We start from the raw sequence: 26,563 nt of genomic DNA, 5'->3' as shown, positions 1-26,563 counted from the left end.
TAGCCCTCGATACTCACTCCCCGTCAGCACCACAGCAGGATGCATACACTCTATTTCCCCTTCAATCAACAGTAGTTTTCATTAAGTGTTCATGTATAAAATTCTATCCCAGCCTTATTGAAGACACCTCCTCCAAGAGGCCTTCCCTGACGAAGCTAGCATTTCCTCTTTTCCCACTCCCTTCAGCATCACCCTGATTTGCTCCTTTTATTCACCCCTACATCAGCCCCACAGTGCTTATGTAAATTTCCTTAATTTATTTATATCAATGTCTGCCTCCCGCCCTAGACTGAGAGCTCCATGTGGGCAGGGAATAATAAAAATGATGGCATTTATTAAGTGCTTACTATGTGCAAAGCACTGTTCTAAGCATTGGGGAGGCTACAAAGTGATCAGGTTGTCCCACGGGGAGCTCACAGGCTTAATCCTCATTTTACAGATGAGGTAACCGAGGCACAGAGAAGTTGTGACTTGCCCAAAGTCACACAGCTGACAATTGGCAGAGCCAGGATTTGAACCCCTGACCTCTGACTCCAAAACCCGTGCTCTTTCCACAAAGCCATGCTGCTTCTCGTAGAAGCAGACACTGGTAGACACAGGGAACATGTCTACCAGTGCTGTTGTATTGTACTCTCCCAAGTGCTTAGCACAATGCTCTGCACACAGTAAGTGCTCAGTAAACTTGATTGACTGATTGGGTGATACATGGAGATACCAGCCCTAGAGGAGTGTCCGATCTAATTCACAATTTGGGGCATCATTTTCAGTTATTACCTTGTGGGCAGGGAATGTATTAACTGTTTTTGTTATACTTTCCCAAGCACTCAGTACAGTGCCTGGCACATAGTAAGTGCTTAACAAATACCACAGTATATTGCACCCTCTGGACTCTCAGTAAATACCGTCTCACCATCTTAATGTCCAAACCTGGAGTGAATGAAGAGCAGGTGAATGTACACATTTCTGGATAACAATTTGGGGAAAAAAACCCAAACAACTTATAAAAATTTTTAATTTTCAACAGAAATTCAGTGCTGATTTTGTGCATAGCACTACTAGGAGACTCCCCTGGTCCACAGAGAGTTTACATTGTAGCGGGATACCCAGCTTGAAAATGACTATCAAACCTTAAAGGGTATCTTTGTGCCTCTGTCCCCTCTCCCTCCCTGTCCCCATTCTGGTAAAAAGAAAATTACCCAAACATAAAGTGGCAAAAGACACTTTCTGCTTGACCCTTATTCTGCTCCTTGACAGGGGAGGGAAAAATGGTATGGCACTGGAACACACCCTATGAGTCTTAGTCTGAGAAATTTGCATCACAGAGCTGGACTTAGCTTTCAGAATTAATTTTAAAAGTTTGATGTTTTTAATGTACTGTGCATTTCCTTAAAACTTTGAACTGACTTTCAAAATCTAATCATGAATGGCCATTTATTCCAGCTTTTGTCTCGTTTAGAATCTGATAAATTATTCACTGAACAATTACTAGGAAATAATATAAGTGATTAGAATATGATGAATTAAGCGACTTATTCCAGAAAGAAGCAGACGAAGTTGGGTTTGTGGTATGTTAGATGAGAGGATCATTAGAAGCTTCAACCGTCAAAAATTCAGAAATATGTGTAACTGAGTAACATAAACAAGTTTAGCATTGCATGATTGAAAAGTAAGGGTTTGGGGAGGAACAAAATAGAGTTTTGAAATCGGATATTTCTTAGTAAGATGTTCGATAGCATACAGGAGCATCAAACATTTCCCATGTATTGACCTCTACTTTGCAACAAAGAACATTTGTCACTAGATTTCTCAGTGTATGTGTGCCTGGATTGAAACTAGGATGTAGTTGGGCTCCAGAATTTGACTAAATCACACCGTGTTTGACTGAGCAGCAGAAATGACTAACTCAGGAATTTCAAATATCCAGTGGAGAGATGATGTACTCTTTTTTTTCCCCCTTCTTCTGAGGTAAAAGTATTTATCTTTAAATCTCAAGTAATTTGTTGTTTTCCTCTAATTACAACTGATTTGGGTAGTCCTAAAATAGTTCAAAGGAGTACAAGCAGAATGTATATAATATTTTTGCAGTATCATTTTTACCACATACGATTAAATGGTTAATGGATCAATACCAACAATATTCTTCCTAGAGGTCAGAAAATTAGGTGGTTGTACTGCAGAAATTCCCAGTCCACCCACTGATTGGAGTATATGCTCCTCAGGGCCAGGGATGTGTCTTTTTTGTTTCTTTTGTACAGTCCTAAGCACTTCTTTGAAACCAGTAAGTATTCAAGAAACACATCAGTACTATATAAGGGATAATTTGCAGGCACTGGTCTTCTCCAGTTCTGATTTCCTGCTGTCCAGTAAGGAAATGTTGTGATGAAGGATAAGAACCTAGTGAATTACTTCCTCCTTCCCTGCCAGATTGTAAAATTATTTAGGGTAGAGATCATATCTAATCTGATGTACATTCCCAAGCACTTAGTACAGTACTCTGCACAGAGTGCTCAATAAAAATGATTGATTTATGGGAAGCACTTTCACGGTGGAGAATGATTCATTCAATCATGTTTATTGAGCGCTTACCGTGTGCAGAGCACTGTACTAAGCGCTTATATGACAAGAATGATGACAACTGGGAGAAAGATGGTGTGTTTTCACCATTAGTTAACTTTTCCATTGGTCATCTTTAAATAGTTCTACACTCAACACTAGGCTGCAGCTACTTTGGCTGAAAGTGGATGGGCTTCACACTTGGAGTTCCTGCAAACCCTTCACATTTTGCTGTTCCCTGACCATCTGCTGTCTTACTGCGTCCACTGTCCCAACAGAACTTGATTGGCAGGAATGAGAGCATGCAAGTAGAGAACGTGATTGGCAAGAACGAGAGCATGCGAGTGGCACTGCACAAATCACTGGTGTTAACGTCAGAACATTCATAGGAGTTTAGGTCTCAAAGTCGCATGACTTGGCAGAGCTCTGGAGTCCCGCAGAGGTGGCGCACACTTCATGTTGTGATACAACCCGTAATGATACAAGCCCAGTCACTCTCAGACCGGGCTCAGCCCATGTGGCAATGCTTCCTCAGACACCCTGAGTTGTCTTTGGGATCTCCAACATGGGACTACTGCTGTCTGGGGTGACCCTGATATTATCTTTGATTAATGCCATGTTCTTCAAATGCAGTAGAAAGCTCTAGTGGCGAAATGTTTGTCAGGTAGTAATTTTAAAGTTTTGTTCACCTCACACAACCCTTTTTTTTTTTTTTCTTCCCCATGAATAGATCATTGTTCCAGCTGCAGGGTCATTCAATCATACTGTTCATTCAATATGAACTGAGCTACATTGAATTGAATATAATTATCTGGAGCTGAAAGGCTTTAGAACTGATCGGGCATAAATCATTTTGGATCTTTCATTTTTTTTCACTGTATGGTTTTACAAGGATGGCTTTTTGATTATTAAAGAATACAGAACCCTGGAAGAAATCATTTGTTTGCATCCAGGAGACATTCTTCGACTAATCCCCATTCTCCTGGTCCTGTCAGACCCTCAGACCACCATTAACACCCTTGTGTTTGTTTAGTCCCTGAATTTATTCCTTTTCTTTTTTTTTCGCTTTCATTTTGATCAGTTGAATTTATGTTTTTACTCTTAGATGGCAGGCATACAACTTGGATCTGCCTGGCTGCCTTGTGAGATAGGAAGTCTATTCTGTGCTTCCAAGCACCTGCTAGACCAGTCTCACAGAGTAATAGTTATTTAAGGTATTTAAGTGCTTATTTGTGGCTAAGCACTGGAGTACATACAAGATAGGCAGGTCAGACACAGTCTCTGCCTCTGTGCCATATGGTTCTCTCAGACTAGGAGGGAGAACAAGTATTTAATTCCCATTTTACAGATGGCAAAAATGAGGCCCAGAGAAGTTAAGTGACTGTTCAAGGTCACACACAGGCAAGTGTAAGAGCTGTGATAAGAACCCAGGTCCTCTGAGTCTGAGGACTGTGCTCTTTCCACCAGGGCACATGCTTCTCATTACAGGTTCAAATATTCATGCTAATGATAATGACCTTATAATCGTTCACATGGTAGGCTGCATCATGAATGAAAAATGATTGTGAGGCCAGAGTAAAAATGATTTTGCTTCCGTGCTCTCATCCATCATTTCACAAGTGGTGATCAGTAGGCCCCAAATCAAATGGCCAAATAGTCCACAGTCAGAGAAATGCATCTAGTAACTCTAGTCCATGCATTGTCACTTGAATCAGTCAGTGGTATTTATTGAGCGGATGCTGTGTGTATATTCATGCAAACTGATCACAGCATAGTGCTGATGCTATGCCATACCACCAAGGCCAGGTTGGAAGTTGCCTTGGTAAGCTCTGCAGTCTTCACCGCCTGCATCAGTTAGCTTCTTTTCAGGATTCTTCTTTGGCCCATCTACCTCGTGGAATGCCTCAGTTTACTCTTTGGTCACTGTGGCACTGATGGCATAGGCTCTAGCCCATAGATGTGCTGACACTGGGAATAGATGGGAATTGCTAAAGAATATCTGGGAATACACAGCTATCATTTAGCAACTCCATTTCCCTTTATTTCTCATTTATGTGGAGAATACCCTGGTTTCCCTGGGGGGAAAATCCAGTTTGGATTAATTTTCTTCCTTTTTTACTATATTCAGAGAGGGTGTTACAATAGTCACTTTTTGAGGGGTGTTACATATATTCTTTTGACATAATACATATCAAATACATATATATTTGATACACGAATACATATATTCTTTTGATTTAGGACCCTATTGTCAATGCCCATAAAAGCAGGTAGACATTGACCGTACTGGGAAGACCAAAGGACTTGGATTCAGATTTTGAGTGGAATTTCAGAAATACTGGTTCAAAGCTGCCGAGAGAAATGGTTAGGGAAAACTCAAACCAGCAGGCAGAAGTTATGGCTAATGCACCAATTACCGAAGCTTGGAAATAAGTGGTGAAATTGTGGGCAACAATAAATTACAAATTCAACAAGTCACGATGCTGTTGTGAAAATAAGCTAAACAGGAGTTGGAAGGGGCAGTCTTCTTGCTTGGTCTTCCAGGAAACACTCTTCAGTTATGGGATGATACCATCTTCCCAACTTTCTTTACTCAGGCAGGGGCTAGGGCTCTATCCCACTTTAGACTGTAAGCTCATTATGGGCAGGGAATAGTACAGTGCTCTGCACACAGTCAGCACTCAGTAATTACGACTGAATGAATGAATGAACAAAGGGAGTGTAGTGAGTCTGGTGAAGGTATCTGGAGGCATCGGGGATTGGGCATACATCTGTTACCTATCCTTAGTATTTAATGAGCACCTATTAAGTGCAAAGCACTATACTAAACACTTGGGAGATAGTAAATCCTTGCTAACTCCAAGATGCACTTTCCCTGCTCTCAATAAGCTTGCAAACAAACTATCGGATGAACACCAGGCAGGGCAACCACCTTTTCCTATGGGCATCGAGGGATGTTTGAGGTGGGGACAGGTGACCCCCAAAACATATCTGTTGTTCTGGCCTCATCACACTTCAGAATCGTTGGGAGAATCAAATGTGTCTTTTGCCTTTTTTCATTGTCTGTGATATGATCCTGCATACTTTGAAAATGCCAAATTTGTATTTCTAAAGCCCCTAATGCAGGATTGCCCTTGAGATGAAGGTAGTTCTCTCTGCCCCGGGCCCACATCCTAAAGTTGTCAGAATGACTTAGTTTCTGATTGGAAAACCTAGCCAGGTCATTGTGCATCACATTAAGTCATTCAGAATAATAATAATAATAATAAAAAACACCAGAAAGCCCCACCAGATTTTCAACATTAATAATGCAACCCAGTTGTTGCATTGCAGGATTCTTGCCAAGGGCATTATAATGTTAAACTTGATTGAATAAATATCTTCAGCTGGAAGTCTTTGGGAGACAGAAATAATTTATCAAACATGCAAGCGCACGCGCACACACACACACCAATAACACACAAAAAAATACTGTTTTGTTTTTTTCTTCTCCAGATGTTTTGGGGATATTCACAAGTTGCTGGATGAGATTGTTTTCCTTAACCCTCATTACTGCCACTCTACACAGTCCAGTAGGGGTAGAAAATGTTTTGAAAATTTTTGGTCAAATGAGTTCCTGGTGATCCTGAAGCACAAAGGACTAGAAACTTCTACCTCATGTCATTTCAGCGTTTGCTCCAAAACGGACCCTAGTCCATTCTTTTTTGTTAATTCAGGAGACATGTGGTAAACCACCTGTATAGAATCTATCTGCTCAGTAGATTGCAAGCTCCATGAGGGCAGGAATTGTGTCTACTAGTTCTCTTGCACTCTGAGTGCTTCGTACTGTGTTCTTCCTATCGTAATAGGAGCTCAATGAATACTACTACTCCTAAGTAGGAGCACTGTACCAAGCACTTGGGAAAGTACAGTATAACAATAAACAGGCAGACACAGTTGGAACACTTGGGACAATACAATATAACAAATGGACACATTCACTGCTCACAAAGGGTTTACCATCTATACAGGGAGAGTCAGTCTCCTTCCTGCCCAGGGACTCAGTTTCCTCATCTGTAATATGGGGATTAAATGCCCATTCCCCCCTTAGAGTGTGAGCCCAGAGTAAGACAAGAAGTCTCTGATTATCTATGCCTGTGCTTATTACAGTGATTGGCACATGGTAATTGCTTAGCATATATCACAATTATTATTATATGCCAAAATAGGCTTAGCTTGATCATTCACAAACTCTAGCTGCTATTTCCAAGTTTTCCTGTACTGGAGTTGGAACAGAGTCCTTAGATCTGGGACAGATGAGAGAGACCAGGAATGAGTGACTAAAGTAATAGTTTGTCTTGTACAAAAGTGAAGCCCTTAACTGAGAGAAATGGTACTAATCAGGACTCACAATAGTTAGGTAATGACTTTTTCCCATTTTGATAGAGAGTCATAGCGAGTCATATAGCTAAATAAATGGCATTTTGGCACCTGCAGTCTCTCATCATAGTCCCTAAGAAGAATGGAACTACTGAAAGAATGGGAGATGAGAGTCTAATCTCTGGGACCATTCCAAAAGTGCTCAGAGAACTTTCTCCCTGCATTGTTCAAATATCAAAAGGAGTTGGAACAAAAAAAGGATTCCAAGATGACTTTCAGCTTCAAGGAGTTTATTTAAAGAAAATCAATACAGTGCTTCTCTTACTGCTTTAATTTTGAAATGCCTGTTTTGATCCATCTAATTTTAAAATGGGATAATAGGACACATGAGTGCACAATACGGATAAAGAACCAAGGGTTGATGGATTGTGAGAGACTGCTGAGATGTTCTAATGGGTGGGAGAGAAAAACAAAGGACACCTGAAGAGAGAGCGATGGGCAGCCACCTATACAGCTTCACGCTCCCTGATAAAGACTACAGAATACAGCAAACTCTCCCACATGTATACAGCACATACACTACAAAATGGCTGTACACGTTTACTCAGGAAAATGATCGGTGCCACACTGAGTAATAGCAATAAAAGTAAATTAAAGAAATAATGTTCCTATATCTTCACCATTTGTTACAGCTGGCTTGCATGGAGCCAAATACAGTGCTTCTCTGGGGCAGGCCCGGGTAGGAAAGTTGTAGTGTCAGAAATTGCCATGGTAGTAACTGTGATTGATAGATGCTTTAAATGGACTCTACCTGCTTCTTCCCCAGTGGCTTCATGGAGTTTGGAGCAATGTCACAATCCCTGCTGAAAGCATGATGTTTTTCCCTGTTCTGGCCAGCTCTATATTGGTTGGAGGGAAACTAGGACTAGAATTAGGAAGCTAGGCTTCTGTATACCCCAGGACTGTGACCTTGGGCAGGCTACTTAACTTCTCAGTTCCTCAGTTTCTTTGTCTGTTAAATGGGGATGAAATACCTGCCCTCCCCTTCCTCTTGAATTCTAAACCTCATATGGGATGAGCACTGTGTCACTCATGATATGTGTGTATACATATATATAGGTAGATATAAAATAATGATGGCATTTATTAAGCACTTTCTGTGTGTTTCTAAGCACTGGGGATGGTACAGGGTCATCAGGTTGTCCCAAGTGGGGTTCACAGTCTTAATCCCCATTTTACAGATAAGGTAACTGAGGCACCGAGAAGCCAAGTGACTTGCCCAAAGTCACCCAGCTAATCAGTGGTGGAGCTGGGATTAGAACCCATGACCTCTGACTCCCAAGCCTGGGCTTTTTCCACTGAGCCACGCTGAATGAGATATGTGTATATGCCACCATTTATTTATTTTTTGCTCATAGGTAAGTGCTTGTGAGCAGGGAACATGTCTACCAACTCTGTTATGTTATATTCTTCCAAGCACATTAAAAACAACAAGCTTATCAGTCCAAAAAGTGAATTCTACTTGGTTCCCCGAACTATTATTTGTCACAAACTATGTAGGAAAAGTGTGTTAGTTTTTAAATAGGAATAATCCCACTGTTTTCCTAAAATCAATTCATTTCCAGTGAGAATTCTCAAAAAATTCAACAGTCTTCACTTGTAAAAATAACAGTTCTGTCATAATCACTGGCATCTGCATAATCAAAATACTCATTTAACTCTGATGATACTTTAGCATAAATGCTGAAATCTGGTGCATTATTCCTTTTGTTTTCTGAAAGTTGTAACCAATGATTAAATTGTAATGTTAAAACAGAGAATATGGAGAAATGAATAGGATGCGATAGACAAGATCTAGCAAATAATGAAATAGCATTACTAATAAATAAGCAAATTTCAATATATAATTTTAGCCTATCCTTAAAACCATTTCACAAAATGCTGTTTGATAACTTCTAGATGTCTTGAATGAGTTTTTCATTCTGATATTCTGAATTTCAGCTCCCTTGTTTTCATTTTGATACCCAAATTAGCAACTCATATTTTGAATGGTATAACTTATGATATATCTCCACTGTTGGGATTGCTTCTTTCATTTCAAGCTATCAGCTTGGAGAAAGGAGTATCCCTCTTTCTCAACCATTGGTCTAAATAAAGTCAATCAAATTCCTTGAAATCCCTTTATAAAGTTAAAATTGGCAATCCTTAGGTCAATAATTCTCCTGTAAGAAGTTCCTTGTGGGAGTAATTGTGGCAGTTGTTAAAATCCCCTTCAGTTTGATATTCAAGCTGCGATACTTTGTGGCTGTGACTCTTAACTCCTTTAAATACATTTTTTTGGTTTCAAAATATCAAGCTCATTTTCCCCAATACTTTTACTGTTTTCCTTCCCCCTTTCCATAGTTACTTTGGGTCAAATGCTATTGAGTTCAATTAGGATAGAAACATTGATTTTTTTTCGTCATTGTTCTTTGGTTTTGGATTTTTGTTGCTGTTGTTTTGAATGTAATTTTCAAATCCGCTCAATTGGTCTTTCCAAGTTTCTCAAGTTTTTTGAGGGACTGTTTAGGCACTTTGGAAAAATACTAATTTTAAAATAGAAGCATCTAAATCATCCTAATGGTAATGAGCAGTAAAGCAACCTACCAACTATGAGCCCCTAAATGAGATCAAAATTAAAAAAAAGTGTAACTGGAAGAATAAAATGAATGCTTTACCAGTATATTCATCTTCCCTCAGATAGTATAATCATTTCTCGTATGTACATATATTATCTTATGTACATAAGTATATTGATGTATATCTTTATATTCTGTTTCTTCCTCCTACCTGTAATTTGTTCTTGGAGCTCTTTTCCTTAATGGATTGTAAACTCCTTAATGGCCGAGTCTACCTCCATTGTAGTCTTCCAAGTTCGTTGTACAGTGCTCTGCACAGAGGTAATGCTCAATAAATATTATTGATCAATTGATTTCTCACCCAATTCAATGTTCCTGGAATATCGTCCAGAACTATTACTTATTTTCTTGTTTAAATGCTAATCTCTATTTGTATGTATTTTCCTTAATGGCCAAGTGGTACTACCTTTCAGTTGCTGGAAACTAAACAATACTAATTGCATTAATTAACTTCGAGGTATTAGGCATCTTCTGTCAGCAATGACAGCTGAGCCTTGGTCTGAGACTTTAACTCAGAAAAAATGTGATTAATAAAAGTCCTAAGACTGTCCTATATAAAACAGTTTAAAATGTGGCTATCATTGGGAAAAATAGTTCCGTCATTCATCCCTGTCCAAACCTTTATCTCTCCTTTCATCTTTGCTCTATTTTTATCTTGTCTCTATCCCAAATTTGAATGAACCAAGAGCAAGGGAATTCATGGGCCTTACCCGGAGGTGGGATATGACAAGTACAAATTCCAAAGTGCCTTCAACCTGCAAATTCAGGAGGTATCATCAAGAGAATTTTCTCTTCTATAGTTATAATAATAATTATGGTATTCGTTAGGCACTTACTGTGTGCCAGGCACTGTACTAAGCACAGGGGATACTTATGGAAGTACACCAATATTCATATAATATGGTCCTTGGTACAATCAATCAGTGGTATTTTACTGAGAACTTACTGTGATCTAAAAGCTCCTACTAGGTGACTGGGAGAGAGAAAAATAAAGTCCCACAGTACTTAATACAGTACAATATTCATAATGTATTTTAGTGCCTTTCTCTCCTTTTATATTGCAAGCCTCATTATGGGCAGGGAATATGTCTATCAACTTCGTTATATTGTAGATCCCCCCAGGTATTTAGTACAGTGCTCTGCACAGATTAAGCACTTAATAGAGTTTATTGATTAAGAGAGTTGGTAGGCAAGTTCTCTGCCCACAGTAGGTGCTCAATAAGTACCATTGACTGATTGATTGATTAATCAGTAGTCAAAAAGAGTCTTTCTTACTAGCTGCAACCTTATAGCTCCTCTTATTACAGTCACCAGAATGAATAGATACCAAGGAGACCAGGGGCTTTGAAGATCACCCTTTCTGGAATGGAATAATGAAACCCAAAGGAAAGCGATTGTTGTCACTTCTCCATCTTCTTTTGCCTAATCATTGGGTAGTTACTTAAATAATTTGCAGTGGAGTGAATTGTTTTAGATCAATTCTGAACCCTCCAGCTACAAAGCACTGGACTTACTGACATTTTAATTTGTTGGTTCTCTGATAACAGAAACTGCCTTCCTTAATAAACCTCTGAAGGTATTGACAAGAGAACTTGTGTTCTTAAAAAAGGTCAACTACCAGAATTCTTTCTACCTTCCAGGCTCTTCAGGGTATATGTTTTCCTGAATTATGACTCATTTAAAATGTAAGCATGGTTCATGGCCCACTTGATGTAACTGGTGCTCAGGAAGCTGCTCTAATGGTTTTTAATTGAGTCAGGTGGAAGGAGAGAGGAGTCTATTTGCAAAGAGGAAAACAAGTGGCCATTAACATCTGTTTCACAAGCTGAAGTTCTGTTGGCATAGAAGGTGGTAGATAGTGCTGTTTTTCTACTTTTATAGTGCTGTTTCATATTTCCCTTTTCATTTTCTATTCCACGGGTCAAATTTTGCTCTAAGATATGTCTTCGGAGGCAGCTTTAACAGAGATAATTAGGCCCATCTCCGCTTTACCGGTGGGAAAAATGTAAACCACTAAAGGAAAATACTATGGGCTATGCAGTACAAAATGTGATCATTTCCGTCACTTCTTCATTTAAAAGCCTCTGGTTAGTTAAAAGCATAATCCGATCCTTTTTCGGTTCAAACAAGAGCCTGAGGCAGTAAAGTGTTGTTCTTTAGTGGGTGGCTATGCGCTGATTTGAAAAGCTTCACGGAACAACCCTTTGAATTCCAACCCTTAAATTGAAATTCAGGACTTTTTCCCCACAGTGGGTGTTGAGTAGGTACCCCTGGCAGGCCAATTTTCTTTTGAAACTAATATCACAATTTTGGTTTTAAGGCTCCTTTAAATGCTGGGGAAGCCAGCGTGGCGTTGTGGGTACAGCAGGGCCTAGGAGTCAGAAGGTCATGGATTCTGGTCATGAGTTCTAGTTCCAGCTCTCCCATTCGTCTGCTGTGTGACCTTGGGCAAGTCACCTCACTTCTCTGGGCTTCAGTTGTCTCATCTGTAAAATGGGAATTAAGCCTGTAAGCCTCATGAGGGACAAGGACTGTGTCCATCCCGATTTGCTAGTGTCTACCCTAATACTTAGTACAGTGTCTGACACATAGTAAGCGCTTAACAAATACCACAATTATTATTATTATTATGTTCTTCATGAAGTTCAGGAAGAGACACTAGGGAGAGTGTCTTGAGAAGATAATGTCATCTTCGTTTCAGGGGCTGACTGTTTCCAGTCTATCCTTTTTCCTCTGTTCCTTTAAATGTTTTCCCATAATCTTAGACCACTAGCATAGAACTCAATAGAATCTTTTACTAGGTTACTGTGAGCACTAATTCATTTTAAGCATGTTAGTCACTAGGTAGTGCAATAAGGTATTTATATTTCTCAAGGTGAATCACTCAGTACTATTTTAGCTGATTATTTGTAAATCGGAAAAGACCCTCCCATACCTTATAAATCAGTAGTGGTTTACCGAATGGATGAAGTAATATCGAGGGCTCGGAGATATTCTGTTCCGTGCCCACAGACTGCATCTCTTCTCCTTCCCTGTTCTTGCGAAGTTTGCACAAGGTACAGAGGGTCCAGGCAAGAGTGTGTGGATGGCTCATTGTGTACCATCACCACTCCTGTAAAAACTGAGTCCCGTATCCCACTGATAGTTGGATATATTCATAGTAATAATTATTATGGTTTTTAAGTTCTTACTATGTGTCAGGCACTGTACTAAGCCCTGGGGTGGATACAAGAAAATGGAGTTGTACACAGTCTCTATCTCCACTTTACAGTTGAAACTGAGGCACAGAGAAGTTAAGTGATTTGCCCAAGGTCACAGAGCAGGCAGGTGGAGAAACTGAGATTAGAACCCAGGACTGATACTCGACTGTGTTTCCATGGATCAAGTGGTTGGGTGTGCAAGAGATTATCTCTGAACAGTACTCACACTCATGAGTGTAGTATCACCTACAACAACATCTGGGGAACAAAGCATGACAATCACACTTAAACCACTTCTGTAGTTGGCATCTGCTTTTTTAGAAATTGATGTTTCATGCTCTTCAATTTGCGTAATTTCACATCCCTGATTCTTTCAGGGAATGATGATGGGCTCTGGGGCTGTAATTTAGTCCTAGTTACATTTTTAACAAAAATCGTTGTTACTTGTTAAGCTTTGTAGAGTTATGATTTAGTAGTCCTCCATCAAATTATCTGGACTTTCATTATGGAGCACCATATTCTTGAATAACAGTACTACAGCAATGAAGTTTAATGTGGCACTGCCCGAAAGACATATTCCAAACAAGGTTTTAAAGTTTAAAGTTTCAATCAGTTTTTTTTCACCTGAAGGAACTTCAAGTGGCAAATTTGTAATAAAGGATAACAATAATAATAATAATGATGGCATTTGTTAAGCGCTTACTATGTGCAAAGCACTGTTCTAAGCGCTGGAGGGGATACAAGGTGATCAGGTTGTCCCACGGAGGGCTCACAGTCTTAATCCCCATTTTACAGATGAGGGAACTGGGGCTCAGAAAAGTTGTGACTTGCCCAAGGTCACACAGCAGACATGTGGTGGAGCCGGGATTTGAACCCATGACCTCTGACTCCCAAGCCCGGGCTCTTTCCACTGAGCCATGCTGCATATTCACTGACACCTTCCTCCTATTTTTACATTATTTTATTGTTTGTCTCCCTCCATGCCAATGGAAACTGCTAGCAAGCTTGCCGTGGGCAGGGAATGTGTATGTTATTGTACACTGTACTCTCCCAAGCACTTAATACAGTGCCCTGCACAGAGCAAGCACTAAGTACTAATGGTTGATTGATTGAAGGTGATTATGCCTACTGACTCGATTGTATCCTCTAAAATGCTTATTTCAGTACTCTGCACAAAGTAGATGCTCTACCAAGACTACTGATTGACTTGAGGGGAAAATATATTTTAAGCAAAAAGATGGAAAAAAAAATGTGAACAATAAGGCAGAACATCTTCCCATATTAACACATTGTTTGTTCCCTGTCAAAATACTAGAAATACTAGTAGAAGTACTAGTAACTACTGTCATAAGCGGTAGTAGTAGTATTTATCGAACTTTCACTGAATGCATCACACTGAACTAAGAACGTGGGAAGTACAAAACAAAGAATGGCATGTTTCTATTCTGATGATTTTGACACCTGTCGACATGTTCTGTTGTCTGTCTCCCCCTTCTAGACTGTGAGCCCATTGTTGTGAAGGGACAGTCTCTGTATCTTGCCGACTTGTACTTCCCACGTGCTTAGTACAGTGCTCTGCACACAGTAAGCGCTCAATAACTATGATTAAATAAATGAATGAATGAATGGATGACATTGAATAAATTATTTGTCTTCCTAGTGCTGCTTCTGCTCCACTTTGGAATTAAACCAAAGGAGGACCTCACTGCCAAACAGATGTTACCTCTGGGCTGAATTGTCCTGGGTAAATGATAAAATAAAATAATAATTAATAACCAGCAGCCTATGCACAGTAATTATGCAGGCATATCTATTACACTGTGCATAAACACAATCAATTTTCATTAATGCCAACCTGCATTTCTATCAAAGCTCTGGCAATCACTGACCTCTGCATTATGTCCTATTTTCCATGTCATGCAACACCATTCTTCATTATTTGTTTTGATCGTCTTCAATATGGCCCACCCTAATGGTACTGAAAAAGCAGGTGTGTGTCTAAATGGTAAAGAAACCAAACAGTCTGAGCCCACCACCATGTTATGACCAGTTTAGCTGTTGTGTCGTATGACTGCCCACTGAGTCTTCCCTAACTCTGCAAAAAAAAATAAGAACATGTGTAATAATTTAAAACTAGGCCCCCTAGGGTCAATTTGATTGAGGCAGTGAATTATTTCTCTGCTTGAAAAATAAAACAATAATACATGAATGAAACTTTTAACGCCATTCACCTGATAGATTTGGGGAAAAATTTTGCAGAAGATTTTTGGCTGCAGATTTCTAAACAGATATCCACTGGAAATGATTTATTATGAAAATCAATATTTTAAAGCATTTAGGAATGTGTGATGTTTTATCAATCTTCTTGAGAAATAGGAACTGATGATTTTGTTGGAAGTTATGACATACCTACCCTCTTCATATGGTTATGTATATATCACTAGAGTTTGTGGGAATTAGGGTGACTATATACTGAATTTCCTAGGACAATCTTGCAAATCTAACTCATTCAGTGAGCTGTGTTCAATCCGTCGATAGTGTTTCTAGAACTGTGTGTAGATCACTGAACTGAGAGCTCTGGAGAGTATAATGGAATAGAAAACATGATCGCAGCAGTGAAGGAGCTTACAATTTAGTGAGGAGAAGGGATGTTCTGCAGATTTCCAAACTGGAAGTGTGGTTGGAAATTGCCATCCCATTTTGTAGTTCAGCAAGACATACCTCACTTATGCTCAGACAGCTCACTGTGTAGAACTACTCTTTCTAGAAACTCTAATGGGTTAGAAATCATTCTGCTCTCAGTCTGACTCTCCACTCCCCAACTTGCTAGAGAAAGTAAATCACAATTTGGTGCTGTCATATGAACTCTCAAGATGAAAATACAACATGGAACCTCGATATTTGAAGTCAAACATTTTTCAGAGTGAGGAGAATCAGATTTCACCAACTTTGGTGATCTTCCCAGCTGAAAGCCAAGGGACCTGAGGAACACAGAAGATCAAGCCCTACATGTAATAATCCTTCTCATCACTGTCCTAACCTCGACAGTCTTTTAGTAAAAGTTTTAGTGATAAAGAAAATGATCAAATTGTATCTCCTCTATTGTCTAAACAGGCAGGGAGAAGTAGGGAAAGCAAGAGGCCTCAGCATTCCCAATTGGATAATTAGCCCTTGAAGAATGGAGCATTGTCTGTAATGAAGTGTGTTTCTTACCACTATCAGAATCTAATGAAAACTCTTTAGGCATCTGGGTAATTGTTCCTCACTGGAAACTGCACATCACCTTAAGATCCCACTTAGTTACTACCACTAATGATGAAGTATTTAAGGCTACTATTACAATTTGGGTTGAGTGCTTCCCAAGAATGAAAGACTGATGTGAGGGGTCTTGTTTGACCGTGTAAGGCTCCTGCAGTGAGATGGTGGACCACAGAATAGCTTCATTATTGTAGATTGGCCTAAGGTCTATTTTAGACAACCCGATGATTTCATTAATTCATTCAATTGCACTTATTGAGCACTTCCTGTGTGCAGAGCACTGTATTAAGCTCTTGGGAGAGTACACTACAACAATAAACAGTCACATTCCCCCACCGCCCCCCGACACACACACACACACACACACACACACACACACACACACACAACGAGCTTACTGTCCAGAAGAGGGGGAGACAGACATGAATACAAGTAAATAAAATTGCAGATATGTACAAAAGTGCTGTACAATAGTACAGCAGAGGATTTGCAGACAGTAGTATTCAGTTTTATCATAGGCAACACTATGTTTGCCACCACCATTGTCATTTTTAACATGGGTACTTCCTTCAGATAGTTAAATGCTTAAATGGAATGTTTATTCTGAAAGATAAAATCAACTTTATTTTCTTCATCATTGTAGCTCTGTCACTTCATTGCCAGCCATAGGCTTTGCTGCCTTTGGAAAACAGACTTTCTCATGTGTTAGCCCTAGACAATTACATAACACATCTCAATTATTGTACTTACACAGCCCAGCAAAACCAGCAACCTGCTTAAAAGTCATTATTCCCTATATTAATTTTTGTGCTGATTCTTTGTCTTTAGGGTCCTCTGGTCACTTCCACCCTACCCTCTCTCTCCCCCTCCCCTCCACCTGCCCCCCAGACAGGTTTTCCTTCTAATATTCAAATTTGCTTATGGAAAAGTCATATCTTTAACTCCAGATAGGGAGATCTATGTAATTGTGTGAAACCTAGCATGTGTTTTCCTCATTTCCATGAGCAGTGCATCTGAGAATATGATTATAGCAATGTCTGTTAGACTTAACATGTGGATCCTGGCTCGGCCTCTTTTCTGCTATGTGACCTTGGTTAAGTCACTTCACTTCTCTGTGCCTCAGTTACCTCATCTGTAAAGTGGGTGATTAAGACTGTGAGTCCTCTGCGGGCCAGGGGCTGTGCCCAACCTGATTAGTATCCCAGTTGTTGGTACAGTGCCTGGCACATAGTAAGCACTTAACAAATACCATAAAAAAGGTACAGCCTCCTTGTGGAACTGTACTTCATGCACTTCCTAAGTACTTCATATAATTATTATGCTCAATAAATACCATTATTGCTACAGCTGTGCAGCTAGACAGAAATAGGGGGAAAAAAGCAGGGTAATGGCAGTATGACCTAGTGGAAAGACTTCAAGATTGGGAGTCAGGATTCTGGATCCAGCTCTGCCACTTGTCTTCTGGGTCACTTTGCCTCAGTTTCCACTTCTGTAAAATGGGGATAAAATACCTCTTTTTCCCCCCTCTCAGGTTGAGTGCCCACTGAGGGCTGAATCCAATCCAGCGGTGGTGCACCTTAGTGCAGAGTTCATGCTTGGGCTTGTCTGGACACAGGGGGACACCGAGTGCTGAGCAGTTCTTTCATGGCCTTTCTAGACAGCAGCATCATCATCGTTGTCATCCTAAGAATTACAATTACTGTTATTATGATACCTGTTAAATACTTAGTATGGGCCAACACTTCACTGAGCACTGAGGTACATACCCGATAATCAGGTTTTAAACAGTACATTTCCCCCATGGGGCTCTCCATCTACGTAGGAGAAAGTAGGATTTGGCCTGCATTTTACAGATAAGGAAACTGAGGCACAGAAAGTTAAATTTCTTGCCTAATATCACATAGCAGATATGTGGAAGAGCTGGGGTAACAACTCAGGTCCTCCAACTCCTCAGAAATGTCCACTTTCCACTAGGTTATACTCCTTCCCTCATATCCGCTTATATCCCCTCTAGACTATAAGCTTATTGTGAGCAGGAAACCTCTCAACCAACTCTGCTATATTATTCTCCTAAACACTTAGTACAGTGTTCTGCACATACTAAGTGCCAGATAAACATGTTTAATCAATATTCATATAGAGTATTCATATTTGATAGACATATTTAGTAGCAAAAGGAACTTGGGCTGCATGGTAGTCCACTGAGTAGGATGCAGAAATTTTATCATGAATGGGAATACTTTGTGTTGGTGATTTTCCCCAGGAAGAATTCAACACCTGTGTTGTGTTGAAAACTGGAAGAGAAGTGGCAAGTCAGAACTGATTCATTTATGCTTGGTATGACTTTGAGACAGGTTTGCTCCTCAGTGAGATTTTTATGAAAAGGTAATTTGGCTTCCCTATGCCTGGCTGGAAATAATGGCTTTAGAGCTCTATTTTACATAGATAAAGACATTTATACACGGTGGCATTTCTTTAAGCATTTGATCTAAAAGCTCCATCACAGAGGTAGAATCACTGCTGTCAAATGAACTTTCAGAGTCCAGTGTCACCGGACCTTCTCTGGCATCAGTAGTGCCAGTTGTTGGGTAGGGACCATCTCTATCTGTTGCCGACTTGTACTTCTTAAGTGCTTAGTACAGTGCTCTGCACACAGTAAGCACCAAATAGGATTGAATGAATTAATGATTGCTTACTGATTGGCTCAAGGATCATCAGGCCAGCAGCTTTCATTACCCTATTAAACTTCCTCTGAGCCCCATGCACCCTTGTTGTAGCATGGCTCCTTCCATTATTCCTCCTGCCATTCCTCCCAGATGAACCCTCCAGTCGTTTATTCTTTCGTTGTTACATTCTGATTGCTTACTGTATGCAAAGCACTGTACTAAGTGGTTGGGAGAGTGCACCATAACAATTGACAGACACATTCCCTGCCCACAGTGAGCTTATGGTCAGTGGTGGTCAGAAGCCCATTCACACAACAGCCCTTTAATCTCTGAGTATTATTGATATTATGGTGCCATGGCTCTTGGACACTCTTCCCTGGTTTCTGAATGTGCTGGACAGCACTGCCTGCACCTAGTCATGCTGTCTCTTAGCCATGACATCGTTGTCTCCCTGGCATTAAAAAAAAAGCTTATCCTTTGGAAATGTGCCAAAATGAAATCATCTATTTTGTAGAGGCATGGCAAAAATTCAGTCAAGCATTTTCAATCCCAAGATTGTCAGGCAAGTTATAATTCATTCCAATTAATACTTCCAACTTCTGTATCATACTTTAATCCCATCTTGGCGGAGCTCAGAAAGGTGAGACGTTTAGAATACTGCCTTTAAAGCATGCCAAAATGCATTTCAATCTGATGTTTAAGGACAACTGTTCCCTCAACAGTTTTGCTCATCGGGATGATTATGTCCAAGACCATGAAGGAGGAGATGACCTACCGACTAACATTTAATGGCTCTGGGAAGGGGTTTGGGAGTAGGCTGGCTGCAGAGGGGAGGTTATTGCAAGTCTTCAGGTTAAGCCACCACCCCAAGTAAGCCCGCTGCTTCTAGATCTGAGAAAAAAGGGGTGATCAAGTCAGAGAAAACAAAGAGGCCCTGGGCCCTGTCAGAAGGTCTAAGCAGGTAGGTCACTCTAGAAGACTCTGTCTCTGTCTCCTCTAGACTGTAAGCTCACTGCAGGCAAGAATGGGTTTGCAACTCCGTTATATTATACTCTATCAAATGTCTTGGCCAGTGTCCTACACACCATAAGCACTCGGGAAATACGAATGATTGCCTTGAGCTGCGAGCCACTGGTGAACCACAGAACGTCTAAGTTCCATGTCCAATTCAGAGTGTCTAGTTACCATTTCCAATCTAGAGCACTGAAGTCCCATTTCCTATCTAAAACATCTAAATCCCATTTCTAATCCAGAACGACTAGGTCCCTTATCCAATCCAGAAAGTCTACGTCCCATTTCCAGTCCTAAGGTGATTTCTAGAGAGCTTCCTGAAGCCCATTCCAGAGTTAGAAATGAAACTGAGAGTCTCTGAAACAACACACCATGGTGTAAAGTGTTCTACCCAGGTGAAGTTGGCAATGACTGTGTGTTACAAATGGACATCTTCTGTGGTGGGAAGAGTTTATGGATATCGGCTGCTTTAGGGTACATCTACATCAGGCTGATTGTCAGCCTATAGACTAATAATGATGGTATTTGTTAAGCACTTACTACATGCAAAGCACTGTTCTACCAAGTGGCTCATAGTTATTTGCCTGTCGTCTTTTGTGTATTTCTCAGAGCATAATTATCAGGATAGAGTAACCAATGTATGTAATGTGAACAGAGACTTAAATTAATCTCCAAAGGTTGCTGATTAAAAGAGAATTAGAAGTGATTTCTGGCACCAGGTGTCATAGAATGAACAGATTTGGGCCAATCGCACAGCCTAGCAATGTATCATCTACCTCCTGATATATATCCGTCTTTCTATCATCCAAGGAGAGTGGTTACTAGATAGAACATTGGCCTTGGAGTCAAAAGCCTGGAGGAACTTTTTTTTAAAAATCCCAGCTCTGCCACTTGCCTACTGTGTGATCTTGGACAACTGCCTCAGTTCCTTCATCTGTAAAATGGGGATAAAGTACCTGTTATCCTTTCTCCTTAGTTTGTGAGCCTCACAAAGGACAGGGATTATATAAGATTATCTTGTAAGCAGGTCAATACTAGGCATATCATAAGCATTTAACGAGTACCACAATTGTATTATTATTATTACACTATCTATCATTGTATCATGTAACTCCCCTCTTTGAATGCATTTATGTTACATATACCTACATGCACACACAACATTCAAAATTGGCATTTGCCCTCTGGCGAATTTTGGTTATTGGTAATATTTGAGATGTTTCAGCCGATATTGTAAGTGTCCTGTCCAGTTTTTGACTGCACCTATTAAAGTTTACTGGGAGTTATCTTTGTCCTCCGTGAGTATTTGTAACCTTCAAATTATTTTATTTTTAATTTTACCAATACCCTTAAAGAGCACACCTAGTGAACATCAGCAAAAGAAACAGGAACTGAGTTCATCAAATTATCTACTCTCAGGCAAATCCTTGTTTTTAAAGATGCTTCGAAGACCAAATTGCCTTTAGCGTGAATGAATCATGATAGGATCCTCCATACTTGGAAATCCCATCAGTAATCAAGTGCTTTACAGCAGATACCACCTGCGTGCTGAAAGGTGGAATTATTTTCTATTTCTGAAACTCCCCTGACTGTGCGGTAAGCACATGTGATTTACAACACCTGGAATAGATGGGGATCTCAGTCACATAAAGTTTTCAGATGACTTAACTGGCCATCTGCTCATTCTCAAGGAAGATCAAAGTACGGATTAGTCCCCCTAAAAAGTATATTCACAGAGGACATTGGTTGGGCAGTAAAAATTACTGGAGACTGATGCATGAATTGTCCATGTAATTATACTTGATCATTTTTGCCTGCCTTCCTCCCTGCTCTCTCACCACCCCTTTCCAGGAGAGAAGTTGAACTTCCAGAAATCCACTAGTGCATACATGATCACTGCTGGTTTTGGGGAAGGACATGGTTGGCAAGATGGCTGCCTTCTTCCTGCCCTCCTTTTTTCTCTCCTCTCCTTCTTCCCTCACTCCCTTTCCCTCGCCTATTTCCTTCCCTCCCTTTCTCTCACCTTCTTTCTCTTCTTCCATTTATTTCTCTTTCCCTTCTTCTATCATTGTCTCCATCTTTCCCATTTTACCCCCCAATTCTCTCCACTGATATAATGTTAACGAAGTTCTAGATCACAAACATTGTATTTCATGATCTGGCCATGCCCCTTGAGAAGGAGCATGACCTCGTGGAAGTAGCAAGAAGTCAGGTGATCAGGGTTCTAATCCAAATTTCACCTGCTGTGTGACTTTGGGCAGTCTCTGAACTTTTTTGTGCCTCAGTTTCCTCAGCTATAAAATGGGGATTCAAAACTTGTTTTCCCTCCTAAGAAAGACTGTGAGCCCCACGTGGGACAGGGACTACATTTTACCTGGATCTTGTCCTCTAGACTGTAAACTTGTTATGGCTGGGGAATATGTCTGCTAATTATGTTGTATTGACTCTCCTATTGCTTACTACGGTACTTCGTGCATGGTATGCATTCAGTAAAGACCAGTGATTATCTTATATCTACCCAAGTGCTTAGCACAGTGTTTGCCATTAAAGCAGTTATCAAATACCAACATAATGTTAATAATAATAATTATTATTATTGTTCTGGCAGAATAAACCCAAGAGTGGCCTAGCAATATGTTACAACACCAGATATTTCCCAAACACGCACAACAGAAAATTGGAAGTTTAAAATACTATACAGGAAGGAGTAGCAAGGGAAGTCACACTAGACCAATTTTTTTATACATCCTTAGATTTGTGGGCTTCAATAAACACACAAATGATTATGACTTCACTAGCAGTGTAAACCCTTAGCTATGCAGAGTGTATGTATGCAAAACAAAGTCATTTGCCATGCTCTCAGCAGCAGAGCAGGGAGAGAAAGGTAGAGGAAAAAGAGAGAACAAAATTAGGGAGGGATGGCCCCAGAGGTTATCCTCTCCTGAACTGAAAAGGGTACACTCAGCTTAATTGCTTTTCTTTTTTCAGCTGAGTCCAGGAAATATAGGTGTTTGTCTTCTGGGAAATGTACTTATAGACAGTGTCTTCCACTGTCTCCAGTCCTGTTGATCTCTTTTTTGTACAAAATAAGTGCTCAGTAATTATAATCTGGGTATCTGTCAAGTGCTTATTACATGTCAAGCACCGTACTAAACGCCAGGGTAAATAGAAGGTAATCTGCTCTGGCACAGGCCCGATTCCATCTGGGTTTTACTGTCTAAACAGGGGGGAGAGTTGGTATCTAATCCCTATTTTACAGATGGAGTTCCTGAGGCACAGAGTAGTTAAGTGATTTACCCAAGGTCCCACAGCAGGCAAGTGGCAGAGCTTGGAACTCAGGTATTCCAGTTCTGAGGCACGGACTCTTTCCACTCGGCCTTACTGCTTCACAATCTTTATACCACCTAATACTATTCAGCTCCACCTCCAATAGCTGTGTGAACATTGTCTCACTGGGTCCTACAAACACACCATCGCACCTTCACCTAATAGTGCAGTCCCATATTCATCCTCACACATATAGCCAATATTGCACACAGTCATTTCCCATGCATCAGCCACTATCTTTTTGATATTTTGCCAGATTGAACAAGCCTGATCTTGCATTTCCATCATAGGCTAATTGTGGATGGCCCTGAAAATGCCACAGTGTGTAAATAATCTGGTTCTACTAGTTCCATCTCTGAATCTCTCCCTTGAATACAGGGCTACTATGTCACCTGTTGAGAGAAGGGGAGAGGGAGAGAGAGTGAGAATAAAGTGAGAGAGAAGCAGTGAGGAAAACGGGGATGGAAACAAAGATAAAAATTCCTTCATTCAATCATATTTATTGAGAGCTTACTGTGTGCAGAGCACTGTACTAAGCGCTTGGGAAGTACGAGTTGGCAACATATAGAGATGGTCCCTACCCAACAACGGGCTCACAGTCTAGAAGGGGGACACAGACAACAAAACATGTAGACAGGTGTCAAATCATCAGAACAAATAGAGAAACAGCGTGGCTCAGTGGAAAGAGCACGGGCTTTGGAGTCAGAGGTCATGGGTTCAAATCCCGGCTCCGCCAACTGTCAGCTGTGTGACTTCGGGCAAGTCACTTCACTTCTCTGTGCCTCAGTTCCCTCATCTGTATAATGGGGATTAAGACTGTAAACCCCCGTGGGACAACCTGATCAACTTGTCACCTCCCTAGTGCTTAGAACAGTGCTTTGCACATAGTAAGTGCTTAATAAATGCCATCATTATTAAGCACTTAGTACAGTGCTCTGCACACAGTAAGCACTCAATAAATATGATTGATGATAATTATAGCTATATGCACATCATTAACAAAATAAACAGATAAAGAGGGAAGGAAAGACAGAGAGAAAGACTTCCAGGCCTTGCCTTTATATCTCCCCTTGCCCTCATGTCCAAACCTGTGGTCATCTGAGGTGCCTTTGGGTCAGTGTCCAGAGACAAGACAGAACAGTAACAGCAAGTGAGGGGAGGAAACAGCCTTGCCCACAGCTCATAGCACCAGCTGGAAGTTAGTCACACTCCCAGGACCCCCAGGAGAAAACCTTTTCACCGCCAGATGGTCTGGCCTCCCCATCCCCAAATATCCCTTAATATAAATTTGATTCAACTGCAGCAACACCAGTCAACAGTCAAAACACAATGTTACTGGATCGAAAAGGAGACTGGAGACATTAAGGCCATTGACTGGCCCATAAAACCCAATTGAGGGTTTTTCCTACTGTTCATGCAGTTTTGTCTCCTCTAAATCCCGCCTAAGTGGATATACATGTGTGGACCTGGAGGCATATTTTAAAGGAGAACCAATACAAATCTATTTTAGAGGCACTCAGATGTATTCATTTTTCAGGGAAGGATTTCTCAGCCATGAAAGGAAAAAATTGTTTATTTCTGTCAACTGCATTTAATGAATAGTCTCAAGCACTGTGAGGTACAAATTCACTGATGATTTAAACTCAGGAAAGCAGACCTCTGACTCCCAAGGACACACAAATGCTGTCTTTCTGGTAACGAATGAGCCCCAAATTCTGCCACTGAATTTACAAGAAAAAAAAGCCACCATGAGTTTGGCCAGCCATCATGCCTTTATTCTAAATCATTGCAATTTCAAGAAATGTTTACCTGTAAATACAATCTGGCTCAAACCCTTTTGCACATATTAAGAGAAGCAGCATGACTTAGAGCACAGAAGATGTGGGTTCTAATCCAGGTTCTACCACTTGTCTACTGTGTGACCTTGGGCAAGCCACTTAACTTCTCTGTCCTCAGTTCCCTCATCTGTAAAATGGGGATGAAGACTGTGAGCCCCATGTGGGACAACCTGATTACCTTGTGTCTACCCTAGTGCATAGAACAATGCTTGTCACATAGTAAATGCCTAATAAATACCATAATTATTATTTAATTATTATTTACCATTTTGTAGCTTCCTCACCCTTCAGCTGGCTAAATTTTCTACGGCACGATCTCTTCACACTTATTTAATCCTGATTGACCTCTGTCCCCAGAGAGCAGGTAAGCTGTTGGCCCATTTTATGATGGTCAGAGCGAAGGGGCATCTGGAAAAAATGGAGACTGAGGAGCTTGCTGGATTTTCTAGCTTCTTCCCTTTATGTTGGAGAGAGGCCAGCCCCAGATATGACTGAGACAGACTGATAAAATGACAGAAGGAAATCAATCAATCTATTGTATTTATTGAGCTCCCACTGAGGTATGGTGAGAAGGCATTGCACTGAGCTCTTGGAAGAGTCCACTTGAAACATGGTCCCTGCTCTCAAGGAGTTTTCAATCTCAATAACAGATGGGCAGATTATTTATAAATGGAGGAAGCCCAAGGATGAATAACAAGTAGAATCAATCACTGAATAGACATATGCACTTAATATCTACAAATATCATTGATAGACATATATGCTGAGGATGAGTATAAATACACATTTTGGTGGGGAGCTGTTGGATTATGGATTCTTGAGATGTTGGGAATAAACTAGGTAAGGCTTCCTGGCAGAGGTAGGATTTTAGGAGCGTCCTGAAGCTGGAGAAAGCTGGGGTCTGGAAATTTGAAGGGAGAAGCAGTTCTAAGGAAGGGAAAGAGGTTGGAGGTGGGAGACCTGATTGTGAAGGGGACATATCAGCTACTTGTCATTGGTTTCCTTCTCACAGCTTTGACTTTAAACTGACCCCAAACCAGCTGGCTTCATTTGGAATGAGTGCTTGTATTGGTCCTCCTCTGATAGATAATTATGGTACTTGTTAAGCACTTACTTTGTGCCAAACACTGCTCTAACCACTGGTGTAGTTACAAATTAATCAGGTTGGACACAGTCCCTGTCCCACATGGAGCTAGAAACATGCACCTCTCTTCGAAATAGTTATAAATCCTAAATGCAGCCTATAGTAGTTGGAATAAGGATATATAATTCCAAGGCCACTAGCCTAAAGCAACACAAATGACTTTTGCAGGAGCCATGTACGTAATTGTAGGTATTTCAATATTAAATAACTGGACTTGCCATCTACTTGGAATGTAAACATTTACCAAAAGGGCAATTTATCAAACTATTGCTTAGGGACACACATATCAATGAGGCCTTTTGAAGGCTCGATTTAGGCAGAATTTTCCATTTTGGCCAATAACAGAGAAGGGCAGGAAACAGTTTTAGCAGGTGCTCGACTTCCTTGAGGAGCATTTTATAATGACAGGTCCTCTCTGATCCTAGCTCTTGTAGCAGCTTACATCTTCATGTCTCTTAGAACAAACTAGGCAGTCATATGGAGCAGGAGAAGTACAGAACAGGAAGGAAAAGTCCATGAATTTGAACAT

This window comes from Tachyglossus aculeatus, chromosome X3 (genome assembly GCF_015852505.1).
Source record: "Tachyglossus aculeatus isolate mTacAcu1 chromosome X3, mTacAcu1.pri, whole genome shotgun sequence".
Taxonomy (NCBI): Eukaryota; Metazoa; Chordata; class Mammalia; order Monotremata; family Tachyglossidae; genus Tachyglossus; species Tachyglossus aculeatus.
The sequence above is the reverse complement of the archived record's forward strand: the minus strand, read 5'-3'. Positions refer to the sequence as shown.